The following is a 15,062-nucleotide window of genomic DNA, read 5'->3' on the forward strand; positions in this document are numbered from 1 at the left end:
GACGTGGTTGCTTTTCTTGTGCTTCTGAATTTCTGCCCTTTCTATGCTCCTCGAGACTCTCCTAAGTAGGGTCAGTGTCCCTCACAGATACAGAAACTTTGGGCTGAAATCCAGCTTATTCAGTAAATGTGGAGAAAGAGCATTATGGGGATGCTCTAGTCCCCAAGGAGGAGGGCAGAGAGGGAGCTCTGGGAGGGTCCAGGTGGATTTCCTCAGGGAATGAGTGCTTTTTTTCCTCTCCTCCTTAAAGGTGAAGGACGGAAAGTGATACAGATGCAGCTGTGTCCTTACCCACTTCTTTTTTTTTTTTTTTTTTTTTTTTTGCAGTACACGGGCCTCTCACTGTTGTGGTCTCTCCCGTTGCGGAGCACAGGCTCCGGACGTGCAGGCTCAGCGGCCATGGCTCACGGGCCCAGCCGCTCCGTGGCATGTGGGATCTTCCCGGACAGGGGCACGAACCCGCGTCCCCTGCATTGGCAGGCGGACTCTCAACCACTGCGCCACCAGGGAAGCCCCTTACCCACTTCTGTTCTCACTTTTTAGGTGTAAGAGGAGGGAAGAAGACATCATGAGGATACGGGCTCATGTTTCTTCTTCTGACTCAGTTGGCCTCTTTATTCTGGATGTCTGTCCTTCCTCATGGTCAAAGAGAGACATGGCCCCTTGGATGGAGCTCCCGTAAGTTTGTCTGGCGGCATGGCAGAACCGGTACTTTTGTTAGTGGTACGAATCTGGCGTTATGCTTAAGAGCTGAATTTGAGGGAAATGGTCACAGTTTTATGACCTCTGCAGGTGACTGAACCTCTAAAAGCCTCAGTTTCCCCACATATATAGGGCAGCACATCTACATGATAGGGTTGCTGTGAGGTACATGTGGGAAGAGCTTGGTACAGTGTCTTAGGCTTTGCTGTGACAAATCACTGACCTCAGACTCTGAGTAGCTCAACCCAACAGCCATTAAGTTCTTTTCTTTTATTTATTTGTTTGTTTGTTTATTTATCTATTTATGGTTGCGTTAGGTGTTCGTTGCTGCTTGCGGGCTTTCTCTAGTTGCATCAAGCGGGGGCTACTCTTCGTTGCAGTGTGTGGGCTTCTCATTGCATTGGATTCTCTTGTTGCGGAGTACGGGCTCCAGGCACGTGGGCTTCCATAGTTGTGGCTCACGGGCTCAGTAGTTGTGGCTCCCGGGCTTAGTTGTTCCGCAGCATGTGGGATATTCCCGGATCAGGGATAAAACCCATGTCCCCTGCATTGACAGGTGGATTCTTAACCACTGCGCCACCAGGGAAGTCCTGGATATTCCTATTATTTTATTCTTTTCAAATTTTACTTTCAAAAAATATCTTAAATTTTGATGTCTTTTATTTATCACAAGAGACTTTTTAATATATTTATTGTTCACTTATTGATACAGCCTTTTATTAATTCCCTTTTCATATCTTAAAGAAGTGACGATAATGTTGATCTTTTCAATTATTTATAAGAGCTGCTAATACATTAAAATTATAAAGTCTTTGTTTCTTATGTATGTTATAAAGACCTTCTCTTAGTTTGTCTTTAAACTTGTTCCAATTTTTAATCTGAAACTGAAATGTGTAACTTTCTAAAAAACAGTTTTTAGTTTAATGCTTTTTCTGTTGTCATATGTTTTCCCTATTGATTATATATTTCTAAAATTCACTATGCTTTAAGAACTTTCTTTTGAATTTAAAGATCTTGAATCCAGGTAAAACTCATTTATTCTAATGTGTGAACTAGGAATTTAACACTAATTGTATTTGAGTGCAGTCACTTGTTGAGCTAACATAGTATACTGAATACTTCCCACCAATCCCAAAGGCCCCTTCCATTTGGTAAAGTGCTAAATACCCTTCCTCCTAGGCCTGTTCTCTAGCTCATGATCCTTTTGAATTTTTTCCTTATGATAAAAATGTCAGAAAGATGCGCGCCTAATGGTTCAGCACAGTCATCTCTGGGAGACCGTGTGAGATACTTCCCCCCCTTCACTTGTGTGCATTTTGACTTACCTTCAATTTTCGTGTATTGAATCTTAAATTTTGCACACCCCCCCTTACTTCTTTTTCATTCACATTTAAAAAAAATTGCTTGGGGAATTCCCTGGCGGTCCAGTGGTAAGGACTCCAAGCTCTCACTGCGGCGGGGCGGGTTCCATCCCTAGTAGGGGACCTAACATCCCACAAGCCCGGCAGCAATGCCAAAAAAAAAAGAAGAAAAAACAAATTGCTTGGCTGGGCTAATTTGGTTAACTTTTTCATCTGTGTTCTTAAATCTCTCTCTAGCTGGCGGCTGCGAGGAGGCCCCTCATCTCCAGGTCGTGGTGATGGTGATGCAGAGCGGTAGGGGCTGGGGTGCTGTGGGGGTGATGTAGGGGCGGGGGCGTGGAGGGGGAGGGGCAGGTGAGGTCGGACGAGGAGAGGTGGGGATGACGTGGGAGCGACGGGGTTGTGGGAGTTGGGGCGATGTAGGGGGGGTTGGGGCGATGTAGCGGGGGTTGGGGGTAGAGAGGGTAGGGCCCCGCGCAGGCCCCGCCCCACAGTGGGCGGAGCTCGCCGAGGACCTAAAACGGCGTCGGGCTCTGTGCGCAGGCGCGCGTCGGTCCTCGGCGGGGCTCTCTGGTGGTCTCGGGACTGGGCGCGGCCGCGCGTGGGGCGGGCGGTAGGCCCTGGAGGTCGGCGCCCTGTTAAGCGTGGGCCTCCGGAGGCTGCGAAGAGGGGCGCGGGGCGGAGGCAGAGGCAGAGGCAGCGCCGCCTGGGCCGCGTCCACACTGAATGGGGGGAGACTGGGGGTCCCGAGCGAACGCGCGGGAGGGGCCGCGTTTGTGGGAGAGGCCGCGCCGGCTGCGGCGTCTCCATCCTCGTAATCGCCGAGGAGGCCCGAACGCGGCCCAGAGGACTGAGCGACAGACCCCATTGGGCCCCGCAGCCCGGGGAGGTAAGACGAGCCCCGTGATGCTGCTCGGCGCGGCGTGGCGCGCGTTCCTCGGGCCCGAATACGAGGCTTGCGGCGGCGGTTTGCATCCCGGGTTTCCTTAGTTCCCTTAGACTGGTATCCGTCTGGCCCAGCGCTGTCCGGAGACGCCCCGCAGCTGTGCCGTCCAGGGGCCGAGGGCTCTTGGGCCGCGGCCGGCCCGCCTTTGTCCTCAGCCTCCTCTGCGGTCGTAGAAGTGCGGCCTGAGGTCTCTGGAGCTGCGTGTTCTCCGAGAGGCAGATCTGGCACCCGGATGAAGGTTCCCGCTGAAGTGAATTTGTCCCCTAGGCTCTACTGGAACAGAGCATCTCTACTGAGCCGGAAGGAGGGGGACTCCAGGAACGGGAATCTCACAGGGAAGAACCCCCGCTCCCTGTAGCCTCTGACCCAAGACCCATCGGAGCTTCAGAAGAGAAGCGGAAGAAACCCCGAAAAGGAGCGTATCGCCCGGAGGGCCGAGGCTGGAGTGATTTCACCACCATCAGCTGTGAGTCACTTTGGAAGAGAGAAGGCAGCTGGGACTGAGTGAGACATGTGGTGGGGGAGTGGTGGGATGCCGGGGGATTCCGCAGCTGGGAAGCTTTTATCTTTAACCCCACCCCAAATGGCACCCTCCCCTCCCTTCATTCTCCACCAGTTCTTTCCAGAAGCTGGGCAGTGCTTTTCTGTCGCTCCTGTTCTTAGAGTCAAGAGTAGTAGTTCCCAGACGGTTTGCCAGGATTATCTTTTTTTTTTTCATTTGACAGAAGGGAAAAAGCCTGAAAGGGGAAATGACTTGTGAAGAATTGGTAAGAGACACACAGAAGTCCTGGCATGTGCTGTCCACACGTTTCCTCTTAAAAAAATCCTTTTGAGGATGTCCCTGATGGTCCAGTGGTTAAGACTCCATGCTTCCAATCCAGGCGCCCGGGTTGATCCCTGGTCAGGGAATTAGATCCCGCATGCATGCTGCAACTAAGAAGTCCACATGCTTCAACTAAAGATCCCCTGTGCTGCAATTAAGACCCGGTGCAGCCATAAAAAAATAAATAGATACATATTAAAAAAATCCTTTTGAGAAACAGCAAGTTAGAAGAAACAGTTTTTCTTTTTAAAAAAACAAGTTTAAGGCACCTATCCCTTTTCTCAAAACTTTATGAGGATTCTTGGACTCAGGGGGTTAACATCTTGGTAGTAAAACAGTTACTCAAAATAGCTTTTAGGGTTTTTCCCCCTGCTATATGTTTTAATGAAGGCATCATATTTTGAGATGCTATCATTTGCTTAATAATTCTGCTTTCAGTGTTTCTGTGTTAGTGAGAGGGGAACATAAATAGTTAAAGGAGTAGGGAACATTGTGGGTTTAAGGAGTCACGAAGGGGCAGTTGTTAACCTTCCTCTCCTCCTCCAGGATTAAAGGTTACCCAGCTGGCGTGTGGAAGTTTTTAGGAAGAGCGTTGAGGAGCTCTCATCATCCTGTTCCTCTTTCCTCCTCTTCCAGGAATGCCTTCCCAGGTTTGACAGTCTTCCAAGAACAACAGAAAATGAACAAATCCCAGGTGAAGTATTTCTTTTCTCTATACCCTATTTCATTTTCCAGTGGATTTCATGGCTTTTATTAGGGTGTTCATATATTAAGATGGAAAAGTGGAAATAGATAAAAAGCCACCAAAATGGGATTCATCCTATCCTTTCCACCCCTCACCTCATCCTGGGTGGCATCTAGGCTCCACTACCTTTAAGACGTCATCATTTCTTAAACCTGTCTTTTCTACTTAATTCTTTCTCCCCTTATCAGAGCTTCATCTTCTCTCCCCGGCACTGTTGGAACAGTTTTTTGCTTCCTTCTCCCCGAGGTTAAGTCTGTCCTCCTGAGTAATCTGAAATGCTATTCAGGTGATGCCACTTCAGTATGGAAACCACTTGAATAGCTTCTGGCCCTCCAGAGGGGAAAGGCTGAGTTCTTATGAAATTAAGGCTGTTGAGAACAGAACCACTTCCTATTTTTCTGTTTTACTAAATATTTTTTAAAATTCTCATATTCTACATTTTATTCAACAGTGATTGATTAGCGTGTGAGGTACTGAACTGTGTGCCACAGACTCTGCTCAAAACGATGTAGAGACCTGGTCCCTTTTTGGTGGAGTTCACAGTTTAGAGGAGAAGGTGACATTTAAAGAGTAAACATGTAACAGTGGTCTCTAGTGACCCCAAACCTGACATAACTTCCTGAACACATCCGGTTACCGCCCACCTGCGCGTCTCACTCATGTCTCTGTCCTGCGGGCTGACCTGGGAGCCCTGCTCCACTTCCTTTCCTGAGTCTCCAGTTCATCTCTCAGGAGCTAACTTGGGGGAGATCTCTTCCAGGAAGCCCTCTCCTCTTTCTTTGTCCCCCCCTCCCCTCTGTGCTCCACAATGCCTCTGCTGTCCCTGTCACTGCACTTTGTCCATTGTATGGAAATTACCTGTTTGTGTGTGCGTTGACAGGCCATTAGCCCTTCAAAGTCCAGTTGCATGCCGTGTTCATCTTCATATTTTTCATTGCTCACCCTGTGCCTTGCTGCTGGTAGGTGCTCATCACGTGTTTGTGGCTGAATAAGCAAATGGAAGGCTTGGGAACCAAACTCTGCTCTGACTGGATAATCATTCTGCCTGAATACAGGGCAGGGCCACCCAGGAGAAATGGGTCTCCTTTCCCTTCTCTGATGCCGTCTTGGATCATGCGAGGTGGAGTATTTTTGTTATTGTCGCTTTTGTAAGAATTCGTGTTTGTTTGAGCAGTATTAGGTTTACAGCAAGGGTGGGCTGAAGGTACAGAGATTTCCCATATACCACCTGCCCCCAGACACCTACAGCCTTCCCCATTATCAACAATCCCCACCAGACGGTACGCTTGTTAAAGTGGATGAACCTACGCTGACACATCATTGTCACCCACAACCTATAGTTTACATTAGGGTTCACTCTTGGTGTTGTACATTCTGTGGGTTTTGATGAATGTATCACATGTATTCACCATTATAGTATCATACAGGGTAGTTTCACTACATTTAAAACTCCTCTGTGCTCCACCTGTTCATCCCCCACTTCCCTCCCTGCCTCCCCTCCCCCCACCAACCACTTCATTGTCTCCATTGTTTTGCCTTTTCCAGAATGTCGCATAGTTGGAATCATACAGCATGTAGCTTTTTCAGATTGGCTTTTTTTGACCTAGTAATATTCATTTAAGATTCCTTCTTTTCTTTTCATGGCTTGATAGCTCATTTTGTTTTAGTGCTGAATAGTATTCCATTGTCTGGATGTACCACAGTTTATCCATTCACCCACTGAAGAACATCTTGGTTGCTTCCAAATTTGGGAAGTTGAGAATAAGGCTACCATAAGCATCCGTTTACAGGTTTTTGTGTGGACATAAGTTTTTAACTTCATTGGGTGAATACCAGGGAGCATGATTGCTGGGTCATATGGTGAAAGCATGTTTATCTTTGTAAGAAACCATCAAACTATCTCCCAAAGTAGCTGTGCCATTTTGCATTCCCACCAGCAGTGAATGAGAATTCCTGTTGCTCCACATCCTCACCAGCATTTGATGTTGTCATTGTTCTGGATCTTGGGCATTCTAACAGGTGTATAGTGGAATCTCATTGGTTTAATTTGCAGTTCCCTAATGACATGTGATGTGGAGCATCTTTTCATATGCTTATTGTTTGTCATCTGTATATCTTCTTTGGTAAGCAGTCCCTTAAAGTCTTGGGTTGTTTGTTTTCTTATTGTTGAGTTTTAAATGTTCTTTGTATATTTTGGATAATAATCCTTTATCAGCTGTGTCTGTTGCAGATATTTTCTCCCAGTTTGTGGCTTGTCTTTCAACTCTCTTGACAGTGTCTTTGACAGAGTGGAAATTTTTCATTTTAATGGAAATACAGCTTATCAGTTATTTATTTCATGGTGCTGTGTCTAAAAAGTGATTGCTAAACTGCAAGTCATCAGATTTTCTCCTGTGTTATCATCTAGGACTTTTGTAATTTTGTATTTTACAGTTAAGTTTGTGATCCATTTTTAGTTAACTTTTGTGATGGGTGTAAAGTCTGTGTTTAGATTTTTTTTTTGCATGTGGATGTCCAGTTATTCCAGCACCATTTTTTGAAAAGACTGTCTTTGCTCCATTGTATTGTCTTTGTTCCTTTGTCAGAGATCAGTTGACTACATGTATGTGGGTCTATTTCTTGGATCTCCAGTTTGTTTCATTGATCTATTTGTCCTTTCACTGTCTTGATTACTGTAGCTTTACAGTAAGGCTTTAAGTCAGGTAGTGTCCGTCCTCCAACCTTGTTCCTCTCTTTCGATATTGTTTGGCTATTCTGGGTCTTTTGCCTATTTAAAAGTTTAGAACCAGTTTGTTGATATCCACAAAATAATTGACTGGGATTTTGAGATTTCATTGAATCTGTAGATCAGGTTTGGAAGAACTGACATCATGGTAACACTGAGTCTTCCTGTCCACAAACATGTAATATCTCTCCATTTATTTAGTTCCTCTATTTCTTTCATCAGAGTTTTACAGTTTTCCTCATATACATCTTGTATGTATTTTGTTAGATTTATACATAAGTATTTCATTTGGGGGCGGAGTGAATGTAAATGATACTGTTTTTAATTTCAAATTCCACTTGTTCATTGCTGTTATATAGAAAAATGATTGACTTCTATATATTAACCTTGTGCCCTGCAAAATTGCTTAATCACTTAATAGTTTCAGGACTTTTTTGTTGATTCTTTCAGATTTTCTACATAGACGATTTTGCCATCTGACAACAAAGACAGTTTTATTCCTTCCTAATCAGTATACCTTTTGTTTCCTTTTCTTGTCTTGTTGCATTAGCTAGGACTTCCAGTACAGTGTTGAAAAGGAGTGGTGAAAGGGGACATCCTTCCCTTGTTCCTTATATTAGTGGGAAAGCTGCTAGTTTCTCACCATTAAGTATGATGTCATCTGTAGGCTTGTGTAGATATTCTTTATCAAGTTGAGGAAGTTCCTCTTTGTTCCTAGTTTACTGAGAGTTTATTTATTTATTTTGGCTGTGTTGGGTCTTCATTGCTGTGTGTGGGCTTTCTCTAGGTGCGGTGAGCAGGGGCTATTCTTCGATGTGGTGCATGGGCTTCTCATTGCGGTGGCTTCTCTTGTTGCGGAGCATGGGCTCTAGGTGCACAGGCTTCAGTAGTTGCAGCATGCAGCCTCAGTAGTTGCGGCACACTGGCCCTAGAGTGGACAGGCTTCTGTAGTTGAGGTGTGTGGGCTCAGTAGTTGCTGTGTGTGGGCTCTAGGGCACGTCGGCTTCAGTAGTTATGGTGCATGGGCTCCAGTAGTTGTGGCACGTGGGCTCTAGAGCGCAGGCTCAGTAGTTGTGGTGTGCAGGCTTAGTTGCTCTGTGGCATGTGGGATCTTCCCAGACCAGGGTTTGAACCTGTGTCCCCTACGTTGGCAAGTGGATTCTTAACCACTGCACCACCAGGGAAGTCCCGAGAGTTTTTTTTTTTATCATTTCTCAAATGCTTTTTTTGTGTCTTTTGATATGATCATGTGATTTTTGTTCTGTAGCCTATTGATGTGATGGGTTATATTAATTGATTTTTGAATGTTGAGCCAGCTTTGATATCTGGAATAAATCCCACTTGTTTGTGCTGTGTATTTCTTTTTATATTTTGTCAAGGATTTTTGCGTCTATATTCATGAGAGATATTTGTCTCTGGTTTTCTTATCTTGTAATGTCTTTGTCTTGAGACAAAGAGGTAGGAACTATTCCCTGTTTCTATTTTCTGAAAGAGATTGTAGATATTTAGTATAATTTCTTTCATAAGTGTTTGGTAGAATTTATGAGTGAACCCATCTAGGCTTGGTTCTTTTTGTTTTGGAAGGTTATTAATTATTGACTCAATTTAAAAATACAGACTTGGGCTTCCCTGGTGGCGCAGTGGTTGAGAGTCCGCCTGCCGATGCAGGGGACGCGGGTTCGTGTCCCAGTCCTGGAGGATCCCACATGCCGTGGAGCGGCTGGGCCTGTGAACCATGGCTGCTGAGCCTGCGCGTCCGGAGCCTGTGCTCCGCAGTGGGAGGGGCTGCAACAGTGAGAGGCCCGTGTAACGCAAAACAAACAAACAAACAAACAAATACAGACTTATTTAGATTGTGTATTTGTTCTTGTGTGAGTTGGGTAGATTGTGACTTTGAACAGATTGGTCCACTTCATCGTTGTCAAATTTGTGGGCAGAGAGTTATTCATTATATTTCTTTATTATTTTAATGTCAATGGGATCTGTAGTTATATCCCCACTTTCATTTCTGATATTAGTAATTTGTGTTCTCTCTTTTTCTTAGTCTAGCTAGAGGTTTGTTAATTTTCTTGATCTTTTCAAAGAATCGGCTTTTGGTTTCATTGATTTTTCTCCATTGATTTCCTATTTTCAGTTTCTTTTGAAATTTCATTTTGATTCTATTTCAGTTTTTATTATTTCTTTTCTTCTGCTTAGTTTTGATTTAATTTGTTCTTCATCTAGTTTCCTAAGGTGGAATCTTAGATGACTGATTTTAGATCTTTCTTTTTTCTAAATATATGCACTATAATGCTATAGATTTCTAAGTATTGATTTTGCTGCATCACACAATAAATTGTGTTTTAATTTTCATTTAGTTCAAAATATTTTAAAATTTCTTTTGAGATTTCTTCTTTCACCCATGTGTTACTTAGAAATGTGTTGTTTAATCTTGTATTTTAGAGTTTTTCAGCTATCTTTCTGTTACTGATTTATAGTTTAATTCCATTGTGGTCTGAGAGGTTAGACATTGTATGATTTCTGTTCTTTTAAATTTATTAAGGTGTGGTTTATGGCCCAGAATGTGGTCCATCTTGGTGAATATTCCATGTGAGTTTGAGAAGAATGTGTATTGTGCTTTTGTTGGATGAAGCAGTCTATAGATGTCAGTTAGAGCCAATTGACTGATGGTGTTGTTGAGTTCAACTATAGGCAAACCTCAGAGATATTGTGGGTTTGGTTCCAAACCATCTTAGTAAAGCGAATATCATAATAAAATGGGTCACACAGATTTTTCGGTTTTCCAGTGCCTATAAAAATTATGTTTACACTGTACTGTAGTCTGTTAAGTGTGCAATATTATGCCTAAAAAATGCACATAACTTAATTTAAAAAATGATGCTGTTAGAAAAATGATGGCAGTAGACTTGCTCGATGCAGGGTTGCCACAAACCTTCAACTTGTATTAAAAAAAAAAAAAAGGCAGTATCTGCGAAGCACAGTAAAATGAGGTTTGTCTTTGTGTCTTTACTGATTTTCTGCCCGCTGTTTGTGATAGAGCTGTGTTGAAGTCTCCAACATGAGATTCCGTCTGTTTCTCCTCGTAGTTCTATCACTTTTTGCCTGATGTATTTGACACTTTGTTGTTAGGTGCATACATGTTAAGTATTATTACCTCTTCTTGGAGATTTGACCCCTTTATCATTATGAATGACTTTCTTTATCCTTGATAACTTTTCTTACTTTGAAGTCTGCTATGTCTGAAAATAATATAGCCACTCCACTCCTGCTTTCTTTTGATTAGTATTATCATGGTGTGTCTTTCTCCATCCATGTACATGGTGGGGGAGGGGTGTTCAAACTCTTATCTTCAATGGAGTTTTCACCCCCTCAGTTTTTTTGTTGTGGTAAAATACACATACAAAATTTATGATTTTTAGATAACTAATAAGGACCTACTGTATAGCACAGGGAACTCTACTCAATACTCTGTAATGGTCTACATAGGAAAAGAATCTAAAAAAGAGTGGATACATGTATATGTATAAACTGATTCACTTTGCTGTACACCTGAAACTAACACAACATTGTAAATCAACTATACTCCAAAAAATTAAAAAAAAATCACTTTAACCATTTTAAGTATTCAGTAGTGTTAAATAAGTACATTTATAATGTTGTGCAACCGTCACTACCATCCATCCACATGACTCTTTATCTTATAAAGCTAAAACTGTACCCATTAAACGATAACTTCACATTCCTTCCTCCTCCTAGCCCCTGGCAACCATCATTATATTCTCTGTCTCTATGATTTTGACTATTCTAATTACCTCATATAAATAGTTTTATGTAGTGTTTGTCGTTTTGTGCTTGTCTTATTTCACTTAGCATAATGTCCTCAAGGTTCATCCATGTTGTAGCATATGTGAAAATTTCCTTCCTTTCTATTGTATATACATAACACATTTTGCTTATTTATTCATCTGTCAATGAACACTTGGGTTGCTTTCACATTTTAGTTAATGTGAGTAATGCTGCTATGAACATGGGTGTACAGATATTTCTTTTTTTTTAAATTTAATTAATTTATTTATTTTGGCTGTGTTGGGTCTTCGTTTCTGTGTGTGGGCTTTCTCTAGTTGCGGCGAGCGGGGGCCACTCTTCATCATGGTACGCGGTCCTCTCACTGTCACGGCTTCTCTTGTTGTGGAGCACAAGCTCCAGACACGCAGGCTCAGTAGTTGTGGCTCACGGGCCTAGTTGCTGCGCAGCATGTGGGATCATCCCAGACCAGGGCTCAAACCCGTGTCCCCTGCATTGGCAGGCAGATTCTCAACCACTGCGCCACCAGGGAAGCCCCAGATATTTTTTTAAGATCCTGCTTTCTGTTCTTTTGGATATATACCCAGAAGTGGAATTGCTTGGTCATATGGTAATTCTGTTTTTAATTTTTTAAGGAACTGCCACACCCTTTTCTGTAACAGCTGTACTGTTTCACATCCCCACCAACAGTGCACAAGAGTTCCCATGGCTACACATCCTCTCCAGCACTTGTTATTTTGTAGTGGTTGTTATGTTTTGTTTTTTGTTTTCATAGTAGCCGTCCTAATGGATGTGAGGTCTTATTTCATTGTAGTTTTAATTTGCATTCCACGAATGATCAGTGATATTGAGCATCTTTTCATGTGCTTATTGGCTATTTGTGTATTCTCTTTGGAGCGATGTCCAGGTCCTTTGTCCATTTTGAGTTGGATGTTCGGGGAGTTTTTGGTGTTTAGTTTTAGGGGTTCTTTATATATTCTGGATATTAATCCCTTACCAGACATATGATTTGCAGATATTTTCTCCCATTCTGTGGGTTGCATTTTACTCTGTTGATAGTGTCTTTTGATGCAGAACATTTTTAGTTTTCAGGGAGTCCAGTTTGTCTGTTTTTTCTTTTGTTCCCTGTGCCTTTGGTGTCATATCTGAGAAATCATAGCCAGATACTGTGTCATGAAGCTTTTGCCCTGCTTTCTTCTAAAAGTTTTATAGTTTTAAGTCTTACATTTAGGTCTTTGATCGATTTTGAGTTAATTTTTTTATTTGAGGTTAAGTTAAGATCCAACTTTATTCTTCTGCATGTGTCTATTCAGTATTCTCAGTCCATTTGCTGAAACGACTATCTTTTCGCCATTGAATGGTCTTGACAACCTTGTCAAAAAGCATTTGAGCATAAATTTGAGGATTTATTTCTGGGCTCTCTATTTTATTGCTTTGGTCTGTTTGTTTTTATGCCAGTTCCACACCATTTTTAGTACTGTAGCTTTGTAGTATCATAAGGGATATTGGTCTGTAGTTTTCTTGCAACATCTATGTGTGGCTTTGTTGTAAGGGTGATGCTGGCCTCATAGAATGAGTTAGGAAGCGTTCACTCCTCTTCAGTTTTTTGGAAAAGTTTGAGAAGGATTTGTATTAGCTCTACTTTCTTTCTTTGGTTGTGCTGTGCAGCATGTGGAATCTTTGTTCCCTGACCAGGGATCAAACCCATGCCCCCTGCAGTGGAAGCGTGGAGTCTTAACCACTGGACTTCCAGGGACGTCCCAGTATTAGCTTTTCTTTACATGTTTGGTAAAATGAACCAGTGAAGCCATGGTCCAGGACTTTTATTTGTCAGAATATTTTTGGTTACCGATCCAATTTCCATACTAGTTATAGGTGTATTCAGAGTGCCTATTTTCCTCATGATTTAGTCTTGGTAGATTTTATGTTTCTAAAAATTTTTCCATTTCATCTTGGTAATCCAATTTATTGGTGTACAGTTTTCATAGTACTCTCCCATAATCCTTTTTATTTCAGCAGAATCGTTAGTAATGTTCATATCTTCATTTCTGATTTTAGTAATTTGAGTCTTTCCTCTTTTTTTCTTACTCCATCTAGGTAAAAGTTTGTCAAATTTGTTCATCTTTTTTAAAAAACAGTTTTTGGTTTCATTTTCTCTGTTTTTCTGTTTTCTATTTTGTTTACATCTGCTCTAATCTTTATAATTTCCTTCCTTCTGCTAGCTTTGGGTTTAATTTGTTCTTTTTCTAGTTCCTTAAATTGTAATGTTCGGTTGTTGATTTGAGACCTTCCTTGCTGCTGTTCAGTGTAAACGTTACAGCTACCATGGTGATTGCATGCGTGTCTTCACCAGCTCCTTATTTCTTCAGTGGTCACACCTCCCACCTGTGGAGGCACAGGATATCTCAGTGCTTTCTTCTCCATTGGGAAGAAAACAGGAGGTCGATTACATTTAAACTTTTAATGAGGAAAAAAAAGATAAATTAAGCTTATCATTATCATGTGGATTAGCAGAATGTATATAGTACTTATTAAAAATGAATAAATTGGGAGTGCTCGAAACTTTACTGCCAGGATGGTGATGAAGTATTTTGGAGACCACTCAACTACATGGATGAGTCCAGAATTACTGTACAATGTGCTGCTGAACACATTTGCAGTTATTCCTCTTCTTGTGGCCCTGCCCTGTTCCCGTTCCTGTCATACTGCTGTGTTTTTCATACCTCTTTGACTTTGTGTATGTGCTTGCACCACATTAATGAAGATCTGCTATTGTGAATCCCAACCTGACAATACAAAATAGTCATATCTCCTACATTATATAATACTGATTCTAGCATAGCTCTAATAATACCATATTACATGATAATTATTCATAGGTATGATTTGTCTCCTTACCAAGATTTAAGCTCCTTAAAGGCCAAATAAAAATGATTGATTTAGGGGCTTCCCTGGTGGCGCAGTGGTTGAGAGTCCACCTGCTGATGCAGGGGACACGGGTTTGTGCCCTGGTCCGGGAAGATCCCACATGCCGTGGAGCAGCTGGGCCCGTGAGCCATGGCCGCTGAGCCTGCGTATCTGGAGCCTGTGCTCTGCAACGGGAGAGGCCACAACAGAGGACCGTGTACCACAAAAAAAAAAAAAAAAAAGATTGATTTAGCTCAATATTGGCAGGCTAGGGCAGTTTCAGACACATGGTAGAAACTTCAGTTTTTTTTGTTCGAATTAATATGTTAATATACCATCTGGATTTTCCTATTATGATATCACTTTATCCCACAAAGTAAACCACAAAACAAGGTATAGAATAGGCAGCCTATATAATATTTATGGTAAACTCTCAAAATCAACATGTTAAGAATTATTTCCCATCTCTCTCACATCACCCAATACTGATCTCTTTGGCTTGAACAGAAGTGTGCTGGCCAGAGATCCGTGTCATTCAAGGACGTGACTGTGGACTTCACCTGGGATGAGTGGCTACAGCTGACCTGTATGCAGAAGACCCTGTACCGGGATGTGATGCTGGAAAACTACAGCCACCTGGTCTCCGTGGGTGAGGAGTCTTCCCTGTGTAATGCCTCACAGTGCGCACTTCTTTTCTTAGCTGCCAAAACTTATGATCCCTTGGTGGAGCTTTATGATATTTGTACACCTCGTGGGTCAGAAATGATTGCTGCTATTGAGCACAGAAAGAATGTTTCTGTTCTCACTTTCCTAAAGAAAGGTTCAAATGGACACCATTATCATGTGAATCCTGAACCGGCACCTTCATTGTCCTTCAGGGCCCCAATGTCCAAGCAGCTTGTCTGAAGTCTTAACCCTGTATCTCACTCACAGGGTACTGTATCAGCAAACCAGAGGTGATTTTCAAGCTAGAGCAAGGAGAAGAGCCGTGGCCATTAGAGAGAGCATTTCCATGCGGGAGCGATCCAGGTGAGTTAGTCACTATCAGG

General features: G+C 42.5%; 1 long non-coding RNA gene across 1 annotated transcript; it reads left to right on the forward strand.

Annotated features, from left to right (window-relative positions):
* The first annotated feature begins 3,301 nt into the window (after positions 1–3,301).
* LOC309817419 lies at positions 3,302–14,576 on the forward strand. The gene is made up of 3 exons (XR_014296130.1): positions 3,302–3,475; positions 4,379–4,526; positions 14,521–14,576. It is a non-coding gene; the product is annotated as an uncharacterized lncRNA (long non-coding RNA).
* The last annotated feature ends 486 nt before the right edge of the window (positions 14,577–15,062 follow it).

The sequence above is a fragment of the Mesoplodon mirus genome (assembly GCF_964341445.2).
Source record: "Mesoplodon mirus genome assembly, chromosome: 15".
Taxonomy (NCBI): domain Eukaryota; kingdom Metazoa; phylum Chordata; class Mammalia; order Artiodactyla; family Ziphiidae; genus Mesoplodon; species Mesoplodon mirus.